Below are 12,500 nucleotides of genomic sequence, written 5' to 3' on the forward strand. Positions count from 1 at the left end.
GACAATTCTCTGTCACAATAACCATTTGCAGTGAACCAGTAAATAAACATTTGCTGAAATTATAGACCACTATTCACACCCACTAACTTTTGTATAAAGGTTTTCCAAGTTGAAGCTAAACTTGGTAGAACATTGTGTCCCCGGGAACAGGGGTGGAGCTAAACACTTAAGGAGGGTGTGGCCCTTCAGGAACAGGGGCGGAGCCAAACCTTTAGTATGTTTATATACTATTGCCAAAAGTGAAAAAAGATTATCCACTGAAATGAATTCCACCGTAATTCACTCCACCTTAAATCCAACAGAGTCAACCGCACCCTGAAGTTAACATCCATTAACCCTAATTAATTTGTGACTTAATATGTATCACTAATTAATGAGCAGGCGACCACACTGGAATTTGTTCTTCCATTACTTACACACCCTGCACAGAATGGCTCCACAAATGGAAGACACTCAACCACTAACATCCCAGAATACCTAATCTGATCAACTACACGTTGCTTCACAAATCAGAAACTCTAGTCACACCAGATGCAGCAAAAGCATTCGATAAAGTCAACTGGAAATTGCTGTTTACCGCATTACATAAATTAGGCTCTGGTGAATCATTTATAAAATGGATTAAAACTCTTTACACAGTGCCCGAGGCCAAAGGCAGTGTTGACGGACTCACCACGGTTCACACGGAGCTGCTGGGCCAGGGGGACTGCGCTCAACCGCTCCATTCTCAATATTTATAGAACCATTAGCAGCAGCTATACCACAAAATGCAAATATCAAAAGAATTCAGACCCACAGAGCAGAAAACAAAATCGGCTGCTGTGCAGGTGATATATTAGTTCCTCTGTAATGCTGGAAGATCTCCGGTGTTTTCTGTTAACCCTTTCCAGATGGTCCATGCACATCTCCGCAACAAAAAATAAATTCAAACCCAGTCATCCATTCACCAATTTTAAACCTGTAAAATGCCCCATGAAGACACCATGAGCTACGTTTTTATATAATGTGTTGAGACTCATGATGCAACTTTGTTTTGGTCAGCCCACTGCAGTCATACAAAACGCCTGATAGATCATTGCGTGTTCAGTTTTACAGAAGAATCAAGGCGATTTTATAATATCTTGTTATTGTGGGATATTTTTTCCTGGGTAAAAACAAACATTCTGTAACAAAGGATATATCAGCACCAGCATTTTGGCACAACTTAGCTAAAGTAATAATGACCGAGTCATTTTAGCTAGCTAGCGACCCTTTTCTGAGTCATATCTAATGACACTAACGTCCAATGTCTAATGTCCATCCAGATGAGCAAAACATTTACAGTTAGATTTAACAGATATCATTTTAATTCCTGCTCCATCAGTTTAGAACATCTTTTTACAATGGTATGTTTAAACCATATTTACTGTAGCAAAGAGTTCGTCTTGCTTATAAAACACGTCACATTTGTGTGTTTGAACCAATAGCTAATTCAGTGTGCAACACTTCAAAAATATGTTATTTGACATTTTCTGTTTTGATAGAGCAGGCCAAAATAGTTTCATACTGTACAGGCCTGATTTATTTAAAGATGATGACATTCGCATTAATTACTTTGAAACAGATGAAGGGTCAGTCTTCGCCAGGGTCTGCCCCCTGCTGGAGACCTTGAGGAGGTGCACACAGCTCTCTGTGGGCGGAGTTTTAAGATCACGTAATATATTTTAGCGGTGAAAACAAATGGCCTTTTATTTTTGTTGTTTTATTGCAATTAAATGTACAAAATCAGTTGGGCCAAAAAGAATAATTATTCTTGTGTGACAATATAGCAAATTTAGTTGCATTTGTCCTGACTTAATAATTGAGAACTAAGCACATTTCCACAGGATTTCATGCTTTATTAGATTGTATGACTTTTAAAGATATAAACACTGACAGCCTGATGAAAAGTTGCCATATTCTATACTTTTACTTTCACTCCCATATATGGAACAACCTTGACTACCCAGCTAAGAAAAGATACCAAATCAACACAACGGATAGCAAAATGTGTTACACATTTCAGCTACGTTTTCCTGAACAGTAGCTTCACATTCTTCTCACAGTGGAGCACGACACATGGGATTACGAATAAGCGTGAATACCTTCAACCAAGATCCATCATACGTTCAAAAAACAAAGGACAAAACAAATTCCCCCAATCACGTTTCTCAATGTTCTGTTCTCAAACAAACTCTCATACAAAGTTAACAAGTTAATGTCTGATCCAGACCCAGTAGTTCTGTGTCCACTGTGGACGTCTGGATGCACACGCTTAAAAACATTTAATGGGACCACCAACCTCCAATAACGTGACATTGCAGGCACAGAGCACGATGGAACCGACCTGACAGGAAACCGATTTGAGTGTAAACAGTGAAAACACTGATGGAGGTAAGAACACAGCAGCAGACAGCTGTGGAGTGCCAGGCACAAAGCCCAAGAGAAATGAGGAACAGGTGCTGGTCGTTTCTAATGAACGGGTGATTGTGTGAAAGGAGGAGTGGTGTTGAAGTGTGAGTGGTGGTTCCTTGGCAGGCTGACGACTGAGGCGTGGTGTAAAGTAATTCACAGAGTAGACAACACTGGCCAGAGATGATCTAAAGTGGGATTGGTAGACACCGACATGTGCTCATAAATCCACACACACACACACACACACACACACACACACACACACCAATCAGTGGGCCTGTCAGCAAATCATCTCCCCTGTACACATGCACACACAAGACTACAAGACACTAATTTTAACCGTGAATAGCTATAGTTTAATACATTGCCATAAAATGGTGCATTACGTGTTTCTTTGTGTTTTTCTGTTTGTATTTTGTGTTTGTGTTAATATGAGTCACTGTTAGTATAGTCCTACACCCAGGATTGACCCCCATTGGCTCATGAGCTATTTATTACCATGAGCAGTCTTATTAGAATAGACAAAACAAAGTATAGCCAAAACATATAATACTATGATAGGATTGCATATTTGATATTACTATATCAAATAACAATGACGTGCTGCATATTAAAACTAGAGTGACATTATTAAAGTTTGGCTTGTATTACTTTGATCATGTTTATGTTTGGTTGGGTATGTAGATCTTGCAGCTGATTGGTCAGGTTGCTAATTGGTCATGATTGGCTTGTCAGCATGGTGACAAGACTAAAAAAAAAAAACCACAACAAAAGTAAAAGGTCTTATTTGCATATTGCAGCAATCTGTGGGATGAGTGGTGCACAGAGCGGGATCGTGATGATGAGTAACAAATGATGAATGTTCACCCCCAGACCCCGCCCACTGAAGCACGCAGCCAGTACACAGTGACATCAGCATGATGGCAGTTCCTGATTGGTGCTCTACAGTGTCTATCATCAACCACGCTTACCATGAAATAGCTGCAATTGTTAATAACAATAACTAATAATTAATATTATTACAAAATGACTCCTTGAGTAATCTCTTTGAGCCACTATTGTAGTATAGTGACTGTTTTTCAAGAGTATCCTAGTGTTACTGGTCAATACTGCGCTCTCTATAACAATACCCCTTTAAGAGCCTCATTGTGTTATTTAGGGGTGTGGCTGTGGGCGTGGCTATTGGCATGGTTAGGGGAGGGCCTCCTGGGCCCTGAAGGATCTCAGGTTTATTAAAACACTGCACAATAACACTACTGATACTTTAAAAGTCTAGATACTTTTAGAGCTAGTCTAGAGCTTCTGCCAAATGCCAGGAATGTACTAAGATAATGGGAAATTGTAAAAATTACTTTTGACTACATGAACTGAGGTGAGCACCCTTCACTAGCTAAATGTAATAATTCAACGTCGGCGGTGTTCACTGTGGAACAAGCCTGCTGCTGGGAGATCTTCTAAAAGTACACGGCTTGGCCGTGATGAATGGATCCTTCTCCACTCCCCTTAGGTGACGTGACTGGTGAGATGTTTTCCAACAGAAACTCAGACAAAAATTATTTATTTTTAAGACAACGTTGCATTTAATTACCATTGATAAATTTGTGACCCCCGACGAGCGTTATACTCCACTCTGGTCGTTCTAGAGGAGAAACGTTTTGTTGCTCGGCTCAATACACTGGGGTCTGAAGCCCCGAATAAAAACACCCCAGCGATGCTGCAGGTCTTCTACAAATAAATCATCTTCCTGCTCAGGTCACTGTGTGGAACAGAGAGTGAACAATCAGTTAAAGGAAACCGCAGTCTCCAGAGAGTGTGTGTGTGTGTGTGTGTTCTCTCACATACACACACGGGAAGCTGTTTAAGTTCACGCTGTGTATGTACGGAGGTGATGTGCAGATGTTGTGGTTGTAGACCCAGCAGTTCCCACACGCTCGCCGGGTTCATAACATCTGTCAGGGGCCTTCCGCACATCTGGTGCCCACGCCACCTGCCATCTTGGCTCTTGTGGTTCTGTTTTGATGCGTCCCTCAGTAGGGGAATGGCCGTAATGAAACGCAAAGTAATCTCTTTAATCGTTCACCTTTCCCTTTACGTAGCAACAGGGAGCATTACTGGAAGACAAGATCCTGGTGTGCATGTGTGTGTGTGTGTGTGTGTGTGTGTGTGTGTGTGTGTGTGTGTGTGTGTGTGTGTGTGCGTGTGTGTGTGTGTGTGTGTGTGTGTGTGTGCACATGAAGAGAGAGATATTTGCCTGTATATATTTGCCTCTGCATTTCCCCATCTGTGTCCAGAGTGCACACACATGTGCCCAGAGCGGTGGGCAACCCCAGCTCCGGTGCCCGGGGAGCAGTTGGGGTTAAGTTCCTCGCTCAAGGGCAGATAAGTCATGGCGTAGGACCTGGGAATCAAACCCACGGATCTTCAGATCAATTCATTCACAGGTTACCCCAGTGATGTAACCAAATAAGATCTTCAGACCAATTCAGGTTACCCCAGTGATCTAACCAAATAAGATCTTCAGGACAATTATTTTGTTTTATTTTGGAACAGGTTAATTCCCATTTAACAAAGACTCCATCATGTCACTGTCAGTAAGCATCAATAATTACAGCACTTCAGTGAATCATGAAGGATCACAAGACACCGTGATAGACACCAACACTGTGATAGACACCAACACTGTGATAGACACCAACACTGTGATACACGCCAACACCGTGATAGACACCAACACTGTGATACACGCCAACACTGTGATAGACACCAACACTGTGATACACGCCAACACCGTGAACCGTGATAGACACCAACACTGTGATACACGCCAACACCGTGATAGACACCAACACTGTGATACACGCCAACACTGTGATAGACACCAACACTGTGATACACGCCAACACTGTGATAGACACCAACACTGTGATACACGCTAACACCGTGATAGACACCAACACTGTGATACACGCCAACACTGTGATAGACACCAACACTCTGATACACACCAACACTGTAATACACGCCAACACTGTGATACAGGCCAACACTGTGATACACGCCAACACTGTGATAGACACCAACACTGTGATACACGCCAACACTGTGATACACGCCAACACTGTGATAGACACCAACACTGTGATAGACACCAACACTGTGATACACACCAACACTGTGATACACGCCAACACTGTGATAGACACCAACACTGTGATAGACACCAACACCATGATAGACACCAACACTGTGACACACGCTAACACTATAACACATGCCAACACCGTGATAGACACCAACACTGTAACACATGCCAACACTGTGATAGACACCAACACTGTGATACACGCTAACACCGTGCTAGACACCAACACTGTGATACATGCCAACACTGTGATAGACACCAACACTGTGATACACGCCAATACTGTAACAATACATGCCAACACTATGATAGACACTGTGATACACGCCAACACCGTGATAGACACCAACACTGTGATACACGCCAACATTGTGATAGACACCAACACTGTGATACACGCCAACATTGTGATAGACACCAACACTGTGATACATGCCAACACTGATAGACACCAACACTGTGATACACGCCAACACTGTGATAGACACCAACACTGTGATACACGCCAACACAGTGATAGACACCAACACTGTCATACATGCCAACATTGTGATAGACACCAATACTGTGATACACGCTAACACCGTGATAGACACCAACACTGTCATACATGCCAACACTGTGATAGACACTAACACTGTGATACACACCTAACACTGTGATAGACACCAGCACTGTGATACACGCTAAAACCATGATAGACACCAGGACTGTGGTAGACACCAACACTGTGATAGGCACCAACACTGTAACGCATGCCAACACTGTAATAGACACCAACACTGTGATACACACCAACATTGTAATAGACAGCAACTTTGTGACACACACCAACACTGTGATAGATGCTAACACTGTGATCAATGCTAACACCGTGATGGATGCTAACATTTACATTTATGGCATTTGGCAGACGCACTTACATTTGGCAGAGCGACTTACATCTTTATCTCATTTTTTAAATACAAGTGAGCAATTGAGGGTTAAGGGCCTTGCTCAGGGGCACCTCAGTCATGGCCTCAGGTCTTGGGATCGAACCCACGACCCTCCGGTCACAAGACCAGTTCCCTAACCACCAGGCCATGACTGCCCTAACACTGTGATAGTTGCTAAACTGTGATGGATGCTAACACTATCAGTCCACTGGACTGCAGAGTGCAGTGGGTTCACAGAACCTCTGTGGTACCACCTGACGATCTTTCCTTTTAACACACACAGACACACACACAGACACACACACACACACACACACACACACACACACACACACACACACACACACACACACACACACACACACAACCCACTGTTGGGCCTGTTACTGAGACAGTCTGGGGATTATAATCATAGAAATGCAGTCTGTAGTGCCTCGATTATCTGTCTGCAAGCACCTGCTGAGGGCTTGATTATCTGCCTGAACCCTCAGACGAACGCTTGATTATTTAGGTCTGCGTCTGGAGAAGAGAGGTCCGCTCTGATTGTGCTGATGGTTTGAGACCCGTTCCAACACGTCCCCTGCTGAACCCTCCCGGCCCACCACCCCAAACGCTTCGAATTCGTGACCTCCCGCGCCGCTCCGCACCTGTCCCCCATATCTTTAGCCTGTCTAGTCAGCCACGCCCACTTTGCCGTTTTTGTATTCCCCTAAAGCGCGTAATCTCCCGACACCCCTGACCCACCGTTTATGTCTAGGAGTGCGCCATGCATTTTGAAGCCGGGTTATCATCCACTTTTGCCCCTCCCCCTCGGGCTGTGCCAGGCGTGGCGAGTGTCCGTGAGAGACGTCGTGCGTCGATCTAATCGGATTATCTGAAGAACGCTGACCTCGCCGCAGCAGCTGAATGGAGGTGCGTCTCCCTTATTTGCATTTAGATCAGTCGCTCCTGCATGTTTATTCAAGTGAAGATCTGTCCTCTCCTCCTCTCCCTTTCTCCTCTCCTCTCCTTCTCTCCTCTCCTCCTACTTTCCTCCTCCTCTCCTCTCCTCTTCTTTCGCCTCTCGTCTTCTCCTCTTCCTCCTCTCCTCACCTCCCTCACTGTCTCACTCTCTGCTCCATGTCTCACTTCTTTCTTCTCTCTTCTTCCCTTCTTTGTTCTTGTGTCTCTCTTGCCTTTTATTTTTCATCCTTTTTCTTGTATCTCAGATCTGTCCTCTCTTCTCTCTCCGGCGTCTGCGCGCTCTCTCTCTCTCTCTCTCTCTCTCTCTCTTTCTCTCTCTCTCTCTCCTTCATTCTTTCTTTCTTCATTCAACACTCTCCTGGTGCAGAATTAATCCAGTGCCTTGTTGAGGAGTCTCTCAAATAGGAACTATAGCTTTTGGTCCTAAGCCCAATCCATCAGCCCAAGGCCATGTGTGTATGTCTGTGTGTGTTTCTCTGTTCCCAAACTTAGAAGAAGCCACACCTTCAAAAGAACCTTCTCCTCACTCAGCTTCTAGTGTTGTAGCACAGGCAGAGAAGAAGGGGAGTGATGTAATTTCCTCTGTGGACCTAAACACTCTTTTATTTAACAGTGCTAACAACAACAAAAATAGGACTAAATTAGCAGGGAAAATGGGGACGTTCACTAAAAGCACAGGGAGAGTAAGCCATTTTATAAACACTTCATCAAAAAGGAAATTTGACTTGAAAGACAAAACACATGCACGCAAAACCTGCAATAAACAACATATTTAACCAATAAAGGCGAGCGGAGTGGTGCAAAGCATCCTGGGAAACATCACCGCGGTGCACTCTGCCTTCCCATAGGCCGATAGCCCAAGTCTGTGGTACTGTGGGTGTGTATGTGTGTCTGTTTGTGTGAGAGAGACATCAACAGACCCCAGTCACCAAAAATCAAGAAAACAATACATTTATTTGTTTCTCTGTGGACCTAGAAGATTCATTAAGATCCTTCTGCTCTGACAAGAAGCTACTATTGGGTTATTTAATACTACTACACACTTATAGTGAAACTGCAACAGCATTTTAACATGTCAGTCTAATCAAAAGACATCTAGTATATTAATCAAACAATACAGCACTTGCCTAATTTGACATATTTAAGTGGACACCAGCACAGTCGGCAAATGGCTGCCTCACTAAATAAATGGACGAATCAAAGCGATTAGCTGAAGGATGAAGCTTCGGGTGCCACGGAGAGGTGTTTAAAGGGATTAGCCATGCTTGAGTGCTCGATCTGGTTTGCATAATTAAACCGCAGCGAAGGAACTTCAAAAGACTGAGACTGGGACATGTAGATGGAGGAGCAAAATCTCCACCCACTACGTACAACACACCAGTGCACCTGTGCACACCTGTGCAGCCCAGCGCAACAGCAATATATATATATTGCTGTTGTAATAATATATATTACATACATATTATGTGTATATATTACACACACACATATATATATATATATATATATATATATATATATGTGTGTGTGTGTGTGTGTGTGTGTGTGTGTGTGTGTGTGTGTGTGTGTGTGTGTAATTGATCTAGTTGATTATGACCTCTTTGTCTCTGCATGCTTAAATGGACCTTTACAGATGTAGGACGTTGACAGTTAGAAAGACATTGCCGAATGGACAGTGCTCAGACATGAAAGCCTTTTATAGTGTTCTGTCTTTGGAAGAGAAATGTACTTCAAACAGTCCTTTACTTCAGCACGGAGCCTTCTTCCAAAAGGCTATGTTTGTTTCTCAGAAAGACACGAAGCAAAACTTTTGATTGGATGTTGGCATGGGTACTGAAACAAGCATGAAAGATGAAGGAAAGGCGAGTATCTCAATGAAAGGATTAAGGGATGCAATTAAACGAAAACAAACATAAACGTGTGCTAACGGTAAAGAAAGCCAATGTAACTACAGCGACCGACAAGCAGAAACAGCCTATAAAGAAGAGAAGGTACCAACACACAGGTGGTGTGGTAACCGAGGCGATACATGCACCTACTGAGTTGGCAAGGAAATAAAACAAAAATCAGACACAACAAACAACAGAGACACATAAACAAAGGCACACAGAGCGGCACGGGCCGATCTGCTGCTAGCGAAGACGAGTCCTCAGATATTACATCAGATATTACATCAGATATTACATCAGATATTACATTATCTATTACATCAGCTGTTACATCCGCTATTACATCAGATATTACATCAGATATTAGATCAAATATCACATTATCTATTACATCAGCTGTTACATCCGCTATTACATCAGATATTACATCAGCTATTACATCAGATATTACATCAGCTATTACATCAGCTATTAGATCAGATATTACATAAGCTGTTACATCAGCTATTACATCAGATATTACATCAGATATATCAGCTATTACATCAGATATTACATCAGCTATTAGATCAGATATTACATCATCTATTACATAAGCTGTTACATCAGATATTACATCAGCTATTACATTAGATATTACATCAGATATTACATTATCTATTACATCAGCTGTTAAATCCGCTATAACATCAGACATTACCTCAGCTATTACATCAGATGTTACATCATATATTACATCAGCTATTACATGAGATATTACATGAGATATTAGATCAGATATTACATCATCTATTACATAAGCTGTTACATCAGCTGTTACATCAGCTATTACATCAGATATTACATCAATCAATCAATCAAATTTTATTTATATAGCGCTTTTTACAACAGTTGTTGTCACAAAGCAGCTTTACAAGTGCCGAGTCCTAGCCCCCAGTGAGCAAGCCAAAGGCGACAGTGGCAAGGAAAAACTCCCTAGTTTTTGCATGAGGAAGAAACCTTGAGAGGAACCAAGACTCAGGGGGGGAACCCATCCTCCTCTGGCCGACACCGGTCACCATGACAACAACAACAATATAGACAGAATGTAGACAGAATGTAAAAGATGCAATAATGTCCATTTAGACCGAAAAAGATGTAATAATGTCCATCATGGTGTAGGCATCCGGTTAGGCAGGAGGTGGCCGGCCAGGATGGATCGCTTGTCTCTCCTCATCTCATTATTCCTCAAGCAGGCGGGCAGCCATGTGGAGAAATGAAACAGGGAAAATTAGCTCTGTATGAGGACATATACAGGACAGGTAAAATTATAAACATTTCTGGAGTGTGGCAGCAACTCCGGCACTAAGTTAAATTATTACAGCCTAGCTAAAAAAAAGGCAGAACCAGAAGGTAACATAGGCTTGGGGGCATTCTGAGACAATGACATCCGTCCACTGCACTGTCAACAAACTTGAGTGACCACGAGCAGTGACAGGATGACAGCACCAGCACCCCAGTCTACCATAAAACCCTTCGTCTATAAACCCCTGGATCTGTACCTTTATCTAAGGGGGATATTAATTATCAAACGCTAGACTAAATAAGTGGGTTTTCAACCTAGATTTAAAGGTTGTGACTGTGTCAGAGTCCCGGACACATTTAGGAAGATTATTCCAAAGCTGGGGGGCCTTATAAGAAAAGGCTCTTCCCCCTGCTGTTACCTTGTTAATTTGTGGAACTAATAACAGACCAGCACCCTGTGATCTTAGTTGACGTGGGGGTTCATAGTAGGAAATAAGTTCCTGGAGGTATTCAGGAGCAAGCCCGTGTAGTGCTTTATATGCTAATAATAGAATTTTAAAATCAATACGAAATTTAACTGGGAGCCAATGCAGGGCTGATAGGACTGGTCTAATATGCTGAAATTTTCTAGTTCTGGTCAGAACTCTAGCTGCGGCATTTTGAACTACTTGAAGTTTATTTAGATTCCTATTTGAACATCCTGACAGTAGTGAATTGCAGTAGTCTAGTCTAGAGCTAACAAAGGCGTGCACCAATTTTTCTGCATCATCCTGTGATAATGCATTTCTTAATTTGGCAATGTTGCGGAGATGTAGAAAAGCTATCCTAGTAGTATTATCTATATATTTATCAAATGATAGGTCGGAGTCGAGTATGACGCCTAGGTTTTTGGCTACTGTGCCAGGTGTAATGGGATAGTCTGCAAGATTAAGCATTAAATTTGGAATTTTCTGTCTTGCGGCCTTAGGGCCAACAAGGAGAACTTCTGTTTTGTCCTCATTTAATTGTAGGAAGTTTATTATTATTATTACATCAGCTATTACATTAGATATTACATCAGATATCACATTATCTATTACATCAGCTGTTACATCCACTATTACATCAGGTATTACATCAGCTATTACATCAGATATTACATCAGCTGTTACATCAGATATTACATCAGCTATTACATCAGATATTACATCAGCTATTACATCGTATATTACATCAGCTATTACATCAGCCATTACATCGTATATTTCATCAGCTATTACATCATCTATTACATAATCTATTACATCAGCCATTACATCATATATTACAGCAGCCATTACATAATCTATTACATCAGCCATTACATTGTATATTACATCAGCTATTACATCATCTATTACATAATCTATTACATCAGCCATTACATCGTATATTACATCATCCATTACATAATCTATTACATCAGCTATTACATTGTATATTACATCAGATATTACATCGTATTTTACATCATCTATTACATCCATGTGCTCTTCATTGGGGACATTTGCACCCTGGTTCTTCTGGATCTTTTCAAGACCAGTACAGACAAACTGAAGCTGGTGTTTTCTCAATGTAAATGAGGCGTCCCAGAGCGAAGGGGTTTACCATCAGTACAAAACGCCTTTGGTCCCGGACGGCTGGAGCGCCAGCTGCTATCACACCGGCAGGTGCAGCTATCACGGTTGGAGGGCCAGTGTCATCGCTGAGAGAGCTGGAGTGAGCATATCACACATGGCAAAGCGTCTATGAGCATCACCGTAGGGACGACCCACCCCCTCACACAGGGACAGGCCCATGGAGAGCGACGGACCAATGGCGTTGAGCTGCTAGAGG

This window comes from Brachyhypopomus gauderio, chromosome 1 (assembly GCF_052324685.1).
Source record: "Brachyhypopomus gauderio isolate BG-103 chromosome 1, BGAUD_0.2, whole genome shotgun sequence".
NCBI lineage: Eukaryota > Metazoa > Chordata > Actinopteri > Gymnotiformes > Hypopomidae > Brachyhypopomus > Brachyhypopomus gauderio.